The sequence below is a fragment of the Peromyscus maniculatus genome, chromosome 4 (assembly GCF_049852395.1).
Source record: "Peromyscus maniculatus bairdii isolate BWxNUB_F1_BW_parent chromosome 4, HU_Pman_BW_mat_3.1, whole genome shotgun sequence".
Taxonomy (NCBI): domain Eukaryota; kingdom Metazoa; phylum Chordata; class Mammalia; order Rodentia; family Cricetidae; genus Peromyscus; species Peromyscus maniculatus.
In genome coordinates, this window is record NC_134855.1 from 143,994,722 (window position 1) to 144,009,113 (window position 14,392).

The 14,392-nt window shown below is 50.1% G+C and overlaps 1 long non-coding RNA gene across 2 annotated transcripts; it reads left to right on the top strand.

The window, feature by feature from the left end:
- Positions 1-658: 658 nt before the first annotated feature.
- On the top strand, positions 659-12,264 carry LOC107401666 (uncharacterized). 2 transcript variants are annotated; one of them, XR_013050953.1, is made up of 2 exons: positions 659-4,933; positions 11,532-12,264. It is a non-coding gene; the product is annotated as an uncharacterized LOC107401666 (long non-coding RNA). The 2 variants fall into 2 exon arrangements; XR_001578544.3 differs by having other exon boundaries at positions 659-1,196.
- Positions 12,265-14,392: the final 2,128 nt, after the last annotated feature.

Consider the following 14,392-nt stretch of genomic DNA (forward strand, 5'->3'; position numbering starts at 1 on the left):
GCTGCTGACAGGAGGTGGGCTGGGAGGTTACATCTCTGCTGTGAACAGAGGTCAAGGGCCCTGCCACAATGAATCATATCCTTCTCCCTCACTCTTGATTTTTGAGACAGGATCTGGTGTAGCCCAGGCTCTCTATGTAGCCCAGGCTGGCTTTAATATCCAATCCTCCTGTTTCCATCTTCTGAGTGCTGGGAATGCAAGTGTGTGCCACCCTGGCTGTTTCAAACCGTGCTTCAGACTGAACCCAGCGCTTCGCTCATGCTAGCTAAGCCCTCCACTGACTGAGCTGCATCCTCAGCCCCTAGAGCAAACTGTAGTAACAGCAAATGGCTGTGGAAGCATGTTCTTGGCCTCAAGATAAGAACCCCCGTCTCCTCATTTTTCCTGCGGCCCAGGGTGTCCTCACGTTATAAGACCAAATGAGACTCAAAGAGGTAAATAAAGTACATTTGCCCAAAGGCCACGAGTCTTGTAACAGAAGAGTCTGCCGCTTGAACCGAGGCTGGCTATGGGGCTAAGGGCCTCTCTCTTGGTGTTGCTCCACTCCCAGGTTCCCTGGAATAACTATAGTATCCTGAAGGGTGGGTCTGACTCCAGCTGGTCTCTCTATCGCGGTACAGCATGGGTGTTATCATGAACCTGAGTAGCCACGGCCCTGTCTCTGGCCACATGCAGCTCTAGGGGCTTACTACAGACATCCAGCCACCTGGGGTCACCTGGCGCCTTGGCTTCTCCTCTCCGAGCTCACCTCACCTCTATCTCCTCTCCTTCCTCCCCCGCCTGCCCCCCGGGGCGCAGCGCTGGGGAAATGAGCACTTATCGAGACAAAGAACAAAAGTCGTGGGGGCAAGAAGCCAAGAGCCATCTCTAGTCTGGGGTAGGTAGGGCCTTCAGCTTCGCCCCTTTGAAATTTCAAATTCCAGTTTGTGGACAAAGTCCTAACTATCTCACAATATAGGTCCCCAACTGCTGACCAAACTCCAGTCCAGGCAGCCACCTGGCCTGAGACTGGCCTGGCTTTGCCGGTTCCTTTGGCAGCTTCCAAGACCCGAGGGTAGGAGTCCTAGGCAGCTGGGACCTGCCAGGCCATCCTGAAGCCCCCAGCTCACTACCAAGGGAGCCCAGTTCCTATCTGAGAGGACCACCTCTGCCTGAAGCTGGAATCTGATGCTTGTTGGGCCAACAACTGAAACCAGGTAGGTGTCCTCTCGGGGGACTCTCTGCTCCTTTTTTGAGCGCCTGAGCCCTGTCCACCGTGGCTCAGTCCCATCGAGACCTCCTGGAACGTCAGACTGGAAAAGTCATCTTTCAAGCCACTCCTAGGTCAGATGGAGACCCCGAAGCCCTCAAGTGAAGGGTCCTTGCTGCAGACTGGGAGTTGAGCCAAAGACCTAGGGCCTCTCACCAGGCCCAGAGGGGAGAAGGGACTTGCTTTAGGCTAATTAGTGGTGACAAGTGAATTCTGTCTTAACTAAGGGGACTCTTGTTTTCCCATCCCATGGAGAGTGGATGGTCGCGTGTTGCTTTACTCAATGACTGATGACCATGGGCTCACTCAATGGCCACAGTATCTCAGAGAGGAAGATGAGGGAGCTGGGGGCTGAAGACCAGTGGTTTTAGAAGGAAACAACATTTATGTAGTTAACTGATAACTGGGCCCCATCCCTGGGCCTCCAGTGGCCTCTTCCTCCCTCTCTGTCCTCAGTGTGATTAAGATGAACTTACCTGTCTGCTAATCATTGCTGAGCCTGTTGGTCTTGCTTTAAAAAATTAACTGGGCATGAGTTTGCGGTTTGCCTGATCCCTAACCCCGAAAAGGCCCGGGGTGGGCAGGAGGCCTCCTAGGTTATGCAAGAGGCCATTGGCCTCTCCACACACCTCCAACAGCCTCTGCTGCGCCCTCCGGAGGGGAGGCTTTGCTCAAGAGTCAACAGCCTGCCTGTGCCCCTGCTCCAGGGCCTGAGCATATTTGCTCTGTTAGCACAGGGAGATAAAGGCAGTGGGGAGCATCCCAAAGGGGGATGTGAAGCAGCAGGTTTGGCTTCTAACGTCCCAGCCGGGGAATCTTAGGGGAGATGCAAAGGGAAGCTTTTCAAGCTGGGTTCTGGGGTTCCCGGGAGCCCACAGAGGGGGCCAGATGATGCATTCTTAGATGAGATCCTTTGTTTGTTTGTTTGTTTTTGAGGCAGGGCTTTTCTGTGTACTCCTGATTGTCCTGGAACTCACTTTGTAGACCAGGCTGGCCTTGAACTCACAGTACTCTGCCTGCTCTTGCCTCCCAAGTGCTGGGATTTAGGGCTGAGCCACCACCACCTGGCCTTAGATGAGATCTTAAAGTTCTTTTTCAAGCCAGGAAAGCACTGGTCCAGACCCAACAGATGGGGAGATGGAGAGAGAGAGAGAGGTGCATCCTTTCCAAGAACAGGCTCCTCTGGATAGCCTGGGTCTCCTATAGCCTGAGTGATGTGTCGAAGGACAGCAAGGGCAAGGAGCTTTTCCCTCTGTTGACAGATCTGAGAGCCACCAGAGGCCCGAGTCAGGGGACATCATCTGTGTCCTGCAGGCCCATGAGTGGTCCTAGCGGCAGATGTGTGAGGTAGAGACGCCTCCTGGCTTTGGCTCTGGAACCATCAGGCCCCTAGAGAAAGGACACAGAACCCAGAGCCCTTCCCTGACTGTCTAGACTGCCTTCAGTTTCTTCCCTTGTGAACTGAGAAACTGCCTAAGTTCTAATTTCCCCACGAGGACGAAATAGTGCCAAAGACACACAGAGCCAATGTGTGGACGTTCGCGTCGGGGTGGGGGAGGGGCTTTGCTCCTGAGTCCTCACACTGCTCTGGTGCTGGAGTGTTCTCATCAACAGTTTGTAAGACAATTGGCCCAGAGAAGTTGAGTTGTGTACCCAAGCTCACATAGTTGATAGGAAATAAGATGTAGGACTCGAATCCAAGTTGATTTCAGAACCTGTACTCCTAATCCCGAGACTACCCCATCCTTCCAAGACTTTCCTGGACATAGTAAGTACTCAGGGAAGGCTGGCAGGATAAGGGTATGAAAGCAGCTCTGGACAGAAAGCAGTGTATTATGGGAGATGCCGATGGGGAAGGTTTGGGTCTGGTAAGTGGATGGTCTGGGGAATGATCAAGGAAAGAGCCAGGATTGCGCCCCGTGGGCGGTGTTTCCTGTTTGCCGACTGCCAGGTGGCTTATGACATCTGGGCTGAGAGTGTCACTGTCCTGTTTGTGTTCTGTGAGTGACCTTGACCTTTGTGGGGCCCACGGGGTGATGGGGAGCCCCTGATAGCACAAGTCCTGGTCTTGGGGATGAGGAATGAGTCTGCTGTACAGAAGTCACCCTTAATCCCCCTGACTCCTGTTTGGAGGGACCCCGGGGATTTGTCTGAGGTCATCAGGGTAAAGTAAGTATTTGGGAGTTCTGAGACAGGCCAGGATCACTGTGTACCGTTGCACGGGCTGTTCATTACACAAATGCTCCAGTCAAGAGGACTGAGGTGGAGGATGGGGTAGGGGGTGGAGATTCAGCCCTTGTTCCAAAGCCCCAGGGCCTGGTCTATCAGTAGGGGACTCCATTTCTTTCTTTCTTTCTTTCTTTCTTTCTTTCTTTCTTTCTTTCTTTCTTTCTTTCTTTCTTTCTTTCTTTCTTTCTTTCTTTCTTTCTTTCTTTCTTTCTTCCTTCCTTCCTTCCTTCCTTCCTTCCTTTCTTTCTTTCTTTCTTTCTTTCTTTCTTTCTTTTATAAAATAATTTATTTCATATGCATTGATATTTTGCCCGTATGTGTATCTGTGTGAGGGTGTCAGATCCACTGGAGCTGGAGTTACAGACAGTTGTGAGCTGCCATGTGGGTGCTGGGAATTGAACCTGGGTCCTCTGGAAGAACAGCCAGTGTCCTTAACCACTGAGCCATCTCTCCAGCCCCTCCATTTCTTATTTGAACAAAGGTTCCATGAAAGCCATCGAATGCCTTGTCCCAGCTTTTTTTTTTTTCAACTGTGTGTAGCCCTGGAAAGGTCATTTCTCTCCTTGCTCTTGGTTACTCATTTGGAAAACCAAGCAGAATTTCAGTCTGGATAATGAAATGGAACCACTTGAGATTGTTTCGTTTTCGAGACAGGGTTTCTCTGTGTAGCCCTAGCTGTCCAGGAACTCACTTTGTAGACCAGGCTGGCCTTGAACTCACAGAGATCAGTCTGCTTCTGCCTCCCAAGCGCTATGATTAAAGGTGTGAGCCACCACCATCCAGTTCCCTTGAGATTGTAAAGGGTTTTCTACCCTGGGTTTTAAAGGGCTTGTGCCCTGTGGTAGCATGCTTGTCTAGCATGTAATGGGCCCCGGGTTCTATCCCCAGTACCACATAGAGAATAAAAGAGGGGATACAACAATGATTCCCAAGTCCTGTCACAAACCAACAGGCAAATCTTGGGGTTGGATAGCCAGGCAGGCAAGGTAGCACACACACAAGAGGATCAGGAGTTCTAGGCCAACCTGAGCTATGTAGTCACACTCTATCTCAAAACAATTATCTTGGAGTCAGATGCATGGTGCTAGGTGTCGGAAATTCCCAGAGAAAGGCCACAATTCAGAACTTTTGTGGGGCCAGGGAGAGCTTGAAATGCTTTAATGTGGGTCCAGGTTTGACGATGTACAAGTCAAACCTATGGTGAGACTCAGTTTCCCTATCTTAGGTGGGTCAGGGATAACCTCCTCACCAAGTTAGAACGCTGACTCATGGGTGATGTTTATACCACACCTGGCTCTGTGTCCAGTTTGTAGACAGCTCCAGTTCCAGGTACCAATGCCTATTGCTGTTATTATTGGCAACATCATGTTGGCCTCCAGGTCAAGGATGAAATGACATGGAGCTAATTCCCAGGACGGGCATCACAATCTTGGCTACACACCTGTCGTTATGGAGGTACATGTAGTTATTATTCTTGTTTACTCTTTTACCTCATTTGTTAAAGCTTTTAGTCTTTAATCCTTGCTACATTGCTATGGCTCAAAATCAAGATATAGAAAAGGGAAGCCTTGCTTCCCGCGACTCGGTTCATCATCTCCCCCAGCCTCTGCACCATCCATGACCTTTTCTTACTTTTTTTTTTTTTTTGTCTTCCTGGAGCCTTGCACATATCCTGTGTGGTCGGTCACCCAGCCTCCTGCACTGTCCTGTCCTTTGCTTTTCTCCCTTTCTGTGGTGGTTGTTGGAGCTCACTTAGGTTTCCTGGTGACTTTGCCCAGCAGGGCTGCAAAAGAGGATGATCGGGCCACGGGCCGAGTACCAGGTGTTTGGCAGGGTCTACCCTTGGCTGTATTGAGCAAGGGGGAGGTCTTTGCTCCTCCCCTTGGCATTGCCATGCAAAGCCCTTTGGAATAAAGTTCTGGCCCAATGGATTAGGATCCAGGCCCACCGAGTCTATCCTGCTTTTCTCTCTCTCTCCCCTCTTTATTTCTAACTAAGTCTCTTATCCCTCATGCCTCAAGAGTCCCTGGGGTAAATAAATGTGGGGGCTGGCTCCCCACAGTCCATATGTTACCTAACACCCTTAGGGCAAGCCTTGGCCAAGGAGGAGCTCAGCCAGGGACACTCAGTTTTTAGTTTCCCACAGGGTTTTGTACATGTAGCTGGCCTTAACCTCGGTATCTAGTGGAGAATGACCTTGAACTTCTGATCCTCTGGCCTATACCTCCTAAGTACTGGGATTACAGATGTGCATCATCACATCTGGTTTATGCAGTGCTGGGGATGGAACCCAGAGCTTCATACATGCTAGATAAGCACTTCACCAACTAAGTCCCTGGGGAGTCCCTGGGGCTTAAATTTCCTTCCTGGTTGCCGGATTGCCAGGACATCCATTGTTTTGGGTCAAAAATCCCCAGAGAGGATAAAGGGTGAACAAGTCATCAAAATAGGGACCCAGAGACTAGCTGTCCCCCGGGTGGCATAGTCAGGCCTCGGTGGCACTGTGGAGCCTGTCTAGAACTCTCTGCCAGCCTCAGGTTGAGTGGGTATAGGGCTGGGATGTCAGGAGGGGAAGCTGTAAGAAGGGAAGAAGGCGGGGTCAGGGAGACTGGCTGCTTCAGGCTCCGGGGACAGAGGGGACAATGAGAGACAGTGGGTTTGGTTTGGTTTCTTTTTACCAATGTTCTGTTCAGGCTACCTTGAGGGCCCCTCTGAATCCTTCACCTGCTTCAGTTTACTGACTTTAAGCAACTAACTTTTCTCTCTCTCTGCCTCAGTTTCCCCAACTGCAAAAGGAAGATTAAATGGCTGGAGTACCCCCAAAGAGTTTCTTGTTTAGGGGATCTGGACACTATTTTGATCAAATGTCCTTCACCTATCAGCGCTCTTGGCCTTCCTGGGCTGGGGCTAGACTGAAGTTTGACACGTACCCTGGATTCTGGAATTCTCCCTAAGTTCCTTGTCTCTCTCCCAACACCCTGGGCTTCCTTCTAGACAGATGTGAACTCAGGAGCATACCTGGTGGGTCCTGGGGGAAGCCCTGGCCCCCGTCCGACATCCTCCTCCTGGTCCTATGGGATCACACACGGTGGGCAACCTCCTCATCCTTGGACCACTTCCTGCTACCACTCTGGCACCCAAGACTCTGGGAGGGCTTCCGGAGAGAGTTAATCTCTTAATACTGGTCACAATGAGATTTCAGGGACGGTGGGAGGTGGTCACCATGGAGACGGAGGACCTTTCCGGGACCCATGGGAGTAATCAGCCACAAGCCTCAACAAGGGGCCTCAAGTCCCAACCTAGACAGAAGTGAGAGGCAGAGACGCTGCACTTGGGGACCTGCTGAGACCTCCTGCTGTCTGTCTCTTCACGTCTCCTGACAAACTGGGAGCCAGCCACTTTGTAGAGAGAGTCCTGTTCCCCTCTGAGCCCCAGGTTCCTGACCTCCTTTTGGGGGCTCTGGTCCTCGGCCCAGTAGCTTGTCTAGAAGAGCACAGGCTCCCTGCTGAGACTGCTTGACTTGAACTTGAAGCTCCACTTTCCCTTCCCAGTCCATCCCGGGCCAGGCCCTTCACCTTCCTGGCCTCAGTTTCCCCATCTGTACAATGAGCCCAGTAGAGCCACCCTGGCATCACTTGGGAGTGTTGGTGAGTAGTGACCCCAGTGACTGTGGATGCACACGGTCCACAGCCACCTGCGGAACCGCAGGGCCCTGCCCGGCTCTCTGACAGGGCTGGGGGTCCCACCTCTCTTCACCTCTGCAGTCCATGTCTCATCTTGGTCATCTTTCTCCAGTCCTGATGACCTGGGTGGGCTGGGGGACAGCCCCCTCACAGCCCCCAGGGCTGTACACTGCATTTACCATAGTCTAATCAGGTGGTGATGGCCTCCTCCTTAGGACTGCCCGCTTACCATTGTTTTTCAGGGACCCTATGGTGCTTACAATAAAGGGTTGGCTGAGTAAATGAGGGAAGAACTGAAGGAATTCACCCATCCAATCACTCAGCTTTATCAGCCAGCGCTATTGTTGTGGAGGCTGGAGATTGAGTCAGGAAGACAGCAGGTGGAGAGTCTGCTCCTACAGGATTGCAGTAAAAACATCCAGCGAAATTGTAACTTCAGATAAACAATATGTACCTTGCAGCATAAGTATATCTCCAAAATGTATTAGACATACTCATACTTAAAAAAAAAAAATGTGGGGTAGAGCCCGTGAGATGGTTCAGCAGGGAAAGACACGGACTCCCAAGCCTGACTCTGGAAGAAGGTGAAAGCCCATCCTGAAGGCAGTCTCTGACCTCCACAGGAGCAGGGGCCTGTGGCACCCTTCCCACGCTCACACACACACACACACACACACACACACACACACACACACCAAAATATAATTAAAAGTTTAAGGAAGGGTATAGCTTATCTCAAGTCCAAACGGAACTGAGAACCCCGGGGCTGTGTCCGGCAACCCCATTCCCCGCCTGGCCTGCTTGCATTTTGGTGGGAAAGGTGGGGTGGGAATAGGCAGTAAAGGAGGTAAATAAAAAAGGAAGTGAATTTTAAATAGTGAGCGACTGCCAGAACAAGGAAGCTGAGAGAGAGAGAGAGAGAGAGAGAGAGAGAGAGAGAGAGAGAGAGAGAGAGAGAGAGAGAGAGGAGAGAGGGAGAGAACAGCACCTGGTGGTCAGGTGGCCCGTGCCTCTGCATAGGGTGAGCCGAGCTTGTGGCCCTGACAATCTTACACCCCAGTGAGGAGTTAGGGAAAACTTAAACTGGTGATGCAGGTTGTTACTCAGGAGCAGGGGGTTCTCGACCCAAAGGTTGAGACTCATCTGGGAGTCGAACGACCCCAACGACCTTTTCACGGGGGTCGCCTAAGACCATTAGAAAACACAGATATTTACATTACAATTCGTAACAGTAGCAAAAAGTTAGTTATGAAGTAGCAACGAAAATAATTTGATGGTTGGGGGGGGGCGGTCACCACAACATGAGGAACTGTAGTAAAGGGTCGCAGCGTTAGGAAGGCAGGGGGCTGCTGGCTGCTGAGTCACTTGCCGGTCTGCAGTTTTGCACCTTGGATCTCGGCTTTCGCAATCCTCCGCAAACCCACGGTCCCACCCCCCTGGGTCAGCCAATGTCCTTGGCGAGGCCGAGAGCCAGAGGAAAAGGGCCAAAGGAGCTGCGCAAAGAAGCGTGGCCACCTAGCAGAGCTCAGTGTCCGGCCTGACACCCTCTTCGGGCCCATCCGTGTCCGGAGATTGCAGCAGGGAGCTGCGGAGCCAGCTCTGCAAATCTTCCTCTGACTGCGTCCAGCACCGCGATTTGGCCTTCCAGGGCTCCTCCTAGCGGCCAATATGGGAACTGGCGCTCAGAGACTCTACAGCACATAACGTTCCCCATTGCAATCCAATCACAGTCAACCGTAACTGCACCAATCAGAATGCAAGGTTAAAAACCCAAACTGACCCTAAGGCCTTTTGTTCTGCATTTCCAACTTCCAGGAAAGTTCAGTTCCCAACCCCTGGTGCCAGCGTGCGGGCACCTTTGAGGAAGTCCCCAGGCTTTGTGCTGGCCTCAAATGGAAACCTTAATTTGCATTCATCCTCATTTACAATGGTATTCATAACGTTAAGTGCCACTCCCCCGTCATAAAAGTTAACATGGAGGCTGGAGAGACAGCTCAGTGCTTAAGAGTGCTTACTGTCCTTGCAGAGGACCCTAGTTGGGTTCCTAGGTGGCAGCTCACAACCTTCTGTATCTCTACTTCCATGGGATCCAATACCCTTCTGGCCTCCACAGCTCCTGCACACACATGGTACACATAAACTCACACAAACATACACATACACCACACATGTGCATGCTAGTAATAAAATAAAAAGAAATAAAAGTTAACAGGAAGATATGAGTGAAAAATCACATCTGATTGTTAACTAGGATCGTACTGAACACAATGGAAGCTTTGTGCAATGGGATGGCTTGCTCCATTCCTACGTTCTTGCCGTGCCCTGGAGTGGGGGCGGATCCTCAGCCCCAGACTTGTTGCTTTCCCACACTTTTGTGAGTTCTGTCTTCCTCAACCTTCGTTCTCCTCCCTATTGTGTCTTCCTGGCATGTCAACTTGAAATGGCCCGTGTGCTCAGTTACGTGTTGATAATCTGCTTACATTTCTCCAGCCCCCATTGCGGAGACGCCCTCTGAATTCCTCATAGTACACCCCAAACCTTGAAGGGGTTCGAATAAAACAAAGAAAAGGCAGCTATGAAGATCTGATAGAGTTCTCTGAAGAGGTCTTTGAGAAGGAATTCAGGGGAATGCTCACGTGAGCTCACTGGGTAAAGGTGCTTGTCTCTCCGTCTGGTGACCTGAATTCAATCCCCAGGACCCATGTGCTGGAAGGAGAGGATCAATCCCTTCCCTTTGACCTCTACGTGATCACAGTAGAACACCTTCCCCAATACGTACATACGTATGTATGTATGTATGTATGTATGTATGTATGTATGTATATTAGTGTTTAAGGAAGAGAATGTCATTGGGTGCCTGGTACCTACTAGGCAATCAGTGAAAAGAATTCTAATCCCACAGTAGAATTTTTACAACGTGAAATAAACAATCTGAGAATCATGAATGATTTAGTTGGGTACGGTGGCAAATGCTTTAAAATTCCAGCACTTGGAAACTGGGGGCGGAGTTCAAGGCACTCCTTGGCTACACAGTGAGTTCAAGGGTAGCTTCGCACTATATGAGACCATGTTTTGTTTTGAAAAAGAAAAGAAGTTCTTCCAGGAACCAACGCCTTTCAGTGAACAAAGGCGCCTGCCGGGGCTCATGTCAGAAAGACAGAACCGACTCTCATTGGTTATTTCTGAGCCCCACACTGCCACACATGACCACATATATACACAGGCACACACCATAAATACATGAGATGAAGAGGTGGGGTACAGCAGATGCCCAGCAGGGGAAGGTGCCTGATGACCTCAGCTCCATCCCTGGTACCCACATGGTGGAAGGAGAGAAATCGTTTCCTGAACTGTTCTCTGACCTCCACATACACACTGAAGCCATGCATGTACACATGTGTGGGCATGCACAAATAAATTAATAAACTATTTTCTTAATTTGAAGGGACAAGGGCCAGTTGTCGTCCCCCCTCACCCCCAGCCAGGGGCCAGTTTGCTAAGACCTCTGCTCTATATTACCCCACCACCCTATGTTGACTCATATCTGGCTTCAATCGGACGCTCAGGAAGTGCATTCAGTCTGGTAGCCAATCAGGCTCCTACCCGGCCACAAGCAGGAACTGTTCTTGCTATTTTCACTCAGACAGACCCCGACACAGCAGACAGACCCCTGACCCTCAACCACATTTGCTGACCAGATGTCATGAACCAATCATAAAATGATTCCTGTATCAGAGGGTCTATACCCAGTCACTTCAAAGTACGCTTAACCACAGCTGGAATTCTGCCTTACCCTCCCCTGGGGTAGAAACTATTCCTGGCAGACCCCAGCATCCTGGTTTTTCTATCTCGAGAATAGAGCACTTTCTGCAATTGCATATTGGGTGTCTTCTGGTCATCTGGAGTGATCTAAGGACCCTACAATTTACAAATAAAAACAGTCTTAAAAAGTTTGAAATGGGAGGACCGCTCCTCCGGTGGTCTCCTGAGGACTGAAGCCTCGTGCTCCACAAGACTCTCAGCTGTGGCTTGTTCTTTCCCTCCCTCCCCTTTCAGCTTCCTACTCTAGCTAGCTACCTGCTCTCCTGTCCTTTCAAAACAGAACAGAGCCAAAGCCTAGCCCCAGCCCGACTCCCTTCAGAACCTAGATAAAGGCTGGCCAGTTTCTGAAGAGACGGCACCCTCACTAACAGGCGTGGGGTATCTGCTTACAGAGGGGCTGCCAGGCTCACCCTCTCCCGTCCCTGGAAGCAGGGCCTTGAAGGCCACGTGCAGGACATTGGTGGGTAAGGACAGGCAAACTGAGAGTGCTGGACTAGTCTATTCCGAATCTATCCACGGCCATTCACATTGGTCTACTCTCCTTTCAGGCGGTGGTAGCTTCACACTGCTGTTCTGTTCCCTGAAGTAGGATGTGACTGTGACACTTGTCTCAGCCAGTGGGATGTGAGGAAAAGCAAGCTGTGCCAGCCCCAGTCCGAAGCTTTGAGACTAAGAGCTTCTTTATGGAAACAAGGGTGAGTATAGAGTCACCGTGGTGAGGAGCGCCCCCTGCTGAACAAGGAGGGACATGCACTGTAAGAGAGCTAGAAACCAGCTAAGCAGAGCCAGGCTTGGGCGTTTCGTCTCATCAGTTGGGACAGGCTTCCTAAAAACATCACACGTTTCCCCAAGACCAGCATTGGTTCTGTCATCATCTCTAATGTTACCTACATACAAATTTTCTTGCACCAAGTCACTTCTTTTTACTTGGATTTGTTTTATAACCTTTTATTAATTTCTTTTTAACTTTTTGAGGTAGGGCCTCACATAGCCCAAGCTGGCCTAGAACTTGCTGAGTAGCTGAGAGTGACTGTGAACTTCTGCTCCCACTGGTTCCACCTCCCTCGTGCCGGCATCACAGGACTGTGACCCTAAGGCCGGTTTTTATACAGTGTGGAGATGGGGTGCTCACACATGCTAGGCAAACACCCTACTGTTGGGCTACATCTCCAGCTCCTAGATTTATTTTCAAAGGAAATGTTATTCCCATCAAGTGAAATATCATCCCCTAAGTAGAAAGCAATGGAAAATAATCAGAATGAAATAAACCATTTTGTTACATCCTGACTTGAAATTATTTGCCTTTCAATGCCCCTGCGTCCTTGGTCTGTCTCCTCTTGGTTAAAAAAAGGAGGGTTCCCTATCACCCTGCAGAATAAAAACCCAGGGGAAATGGTTAGCAAGTGTGGAGCCAGCACCATGTCAAGTCTGAATAAACAAATTTGGGGCCTTGACTTCCTGGCCTTGAATGCATGCACTCTGCCGCTGCACTGGACCCCCAGCCCTGTGTCTGTTTTCTTACTTGCGGATATTACAGGTAATGTGTAGACCCCTGGGCCATTGTGGGGATTACCAGCATTCATGTAGATAAAGGGCTAGAACTGTGTCTGGTGCACTGTGAGTGCTACAAAGCCGTTAGCTGTAAAACAAAGATAGTATAAAGATCCAGACTCCATCTGGCCACAGTGGCACACACCTGTGACTCCAGCACCAGGGTGGCGGAGGTAAGAGAATCAGGAGTTCAAAGCCAGTTGCAGAGGGAGGCTGGCATGGGCTACATGTTTTGTCTTAAGAAACAAAACACAATAACCTAAATGTCTTTGAATCCGAGTGTGAACCCCCCAGAGAAAGGAAAAAAATTCTCTCCACAGGTTAAAAATAAATCCCAGGGATGCTGTGGATGGGGAAGGCTCACCCGGCAGGTGACACAACAGAGCCCTTGGTTTTATTTGGAGACAGCTACTCCAACTCCAAAATGTCATGGGTCACTCATGAGAATGCAGGGCTCAGGTTGGAAGAGCCAATGCCCTTTGCACACTGTCCTGAAATGACCATATATGGACGCTGGCATTGGGCTTTGATTTTCAGAGGAACGCTTAGGACGGCATGGGCTGCCACAGCTGCGCCCTTTGGAGAATGACTGAGGTGTGGAGAGGAGGGGGCCGGGCACTATGGGGCAACAGAGAGGCGGTTCAGCTAAGGGCTGGGGCTGTGGCCTTTGAACTGTCTGATCCTGGGCAAGTTACAAGCTCCTCAGATCTTATTTGCTTCACCTAGAAGATAGGACTCAACAATGGAGCCTCTTTATAGAGTGCTTTGTGGAGCAACTGTGATAAGCCTTTACACCTGGCATGCAGGTGCCCAGCATGCAGCTATGTTTGGGTTCAAAATGGGTCCGAGCTGGTAGCTCATTAAACTGCAAATGCCTGAGTCTCCTTCCAGAACTGAGAAACAAAGCATTTCTTGGGAAATAAGAATTTTCTGGTTCCTACAATCCCAGAGAGCAACCAAGAATCAATTGATGGGAGAAAAACTTGGGCCCAGAATAATGACCTTACTATGGAATGTGATTTTGTCCTACCAGGGGCAATGCTGATGGACCCAGATGTTAGATGGTGTGTGTGTGTGTGTGTGTGTGTGTGTGTGTGTGTGTGTGTGTGTGTGTGTGTGTGTGTGTCTCAGATGCAAGCCTGGGAACCATGATGTCAGGGAAGATAGGTTGTGGATTCCAGAAACTGGGCAAAGCAGTCTCTCCAGGGGCCAAATATCTCAAATTAAATAAACCAAACTCAAACATAGTGCAGAAATTGGGTCCCCACATGTAAAAGAATAAGGTTGACAAGCTGGACATGGTAGAGCACTTGGAAGGTAGACGAAGAAGGATCAGGAGTTCAAGGTCATTTTAGAACACAGGAAGTTCTCTAGTCAGGTTCAGAGAGCCGTGGAGGACATGTGAACTCCTCACAGTTTCAGCCCATGATGTGCTCAGAGTGACCGGTCCCAATAAAGATGACCTCAAGTCTGCATTCAGTTCCTGTAAGACCCATGAATTTGACAGGGTGGGGCAGTAGGGGGGCATTATTCCCCCCTCGGGGTTCTTTCCACTCTTCTTAATAAATGCGTGCTCACTCTATTCTCTCCCTTTTTTCTTTCTTTTGGTTTTTTGGGACAGGGTTTCTCTGTGTACCTTTTAGAGCCTACCTATCCTGGAACTCACTCTGTAGACAGGCTGGCCTCGAACTCACAAAGATCTGCCTGCCTCTACCTCCCAGCTGCTGGAATTAAAGGTATGTGCCACCAGCCACCACCACCCGGCCCGGTCTGCATTTCTTATTCTTCTGAGACAATGAGCCCAGAAGCCACTGGCTCAGGCCAGCTTTGAAGACCATGATTATCCAGCACTCTAGGT